Source organism: Penaeus monodon, chromosome 20, assembly GCF_015228065.2.
Source record: "Penaeus monodon isolate SGIC_2016 chromosome 20, NSTDA_Pmon_1, whole genome shotgun sequence".
Classification (NCBI taxonomy): Eukaryota; Metazoa; Arthropoda; class Malacostraca; order Decapoda; family Penaeidae; genus Penaeus; species Penaeus monodon.
In genome coordinates, this window is record NC_051405.1 from 2,057,423 (window position 1) to 2,057,631 (window position 209).

Genomic DNA, 209 nt, shown 5'->3' on the forward strand with positions numbered 1-209 from the left:
ATAGCAGCTCAGACATTGTGATAAAGTTGATGACAATAACGATGGCGCTTAACGAGGAAAACGAGCCATCAAAATGCAAAGCTTCGGGGATTGAATTTTTCGAAAAGTGGAGATTGGAAAATCGTGGAATTACTTGGCGTCCGCGGGATTATATCGAGAAGAAATTCCAGGTTGGATGGAAGTCTCCGAACTGCAGAGAAGGAATGCAG

General features: G+C 43.5%; 1 protein-coding gene across 1 annotated transcript in view; it reads left to right on the top strand.

The window, feature by feature from the left end:
• LOC119586034 (GTP-binding protein RAD-like) overlaps positions 1 to 209 on the top strand; it is a 10,863-nt gene that overhangs the window by 7,600 nt on the left and 3,054 nt on the right. The gene's annotated exons all lie outside the window — the stretch shown is intronic.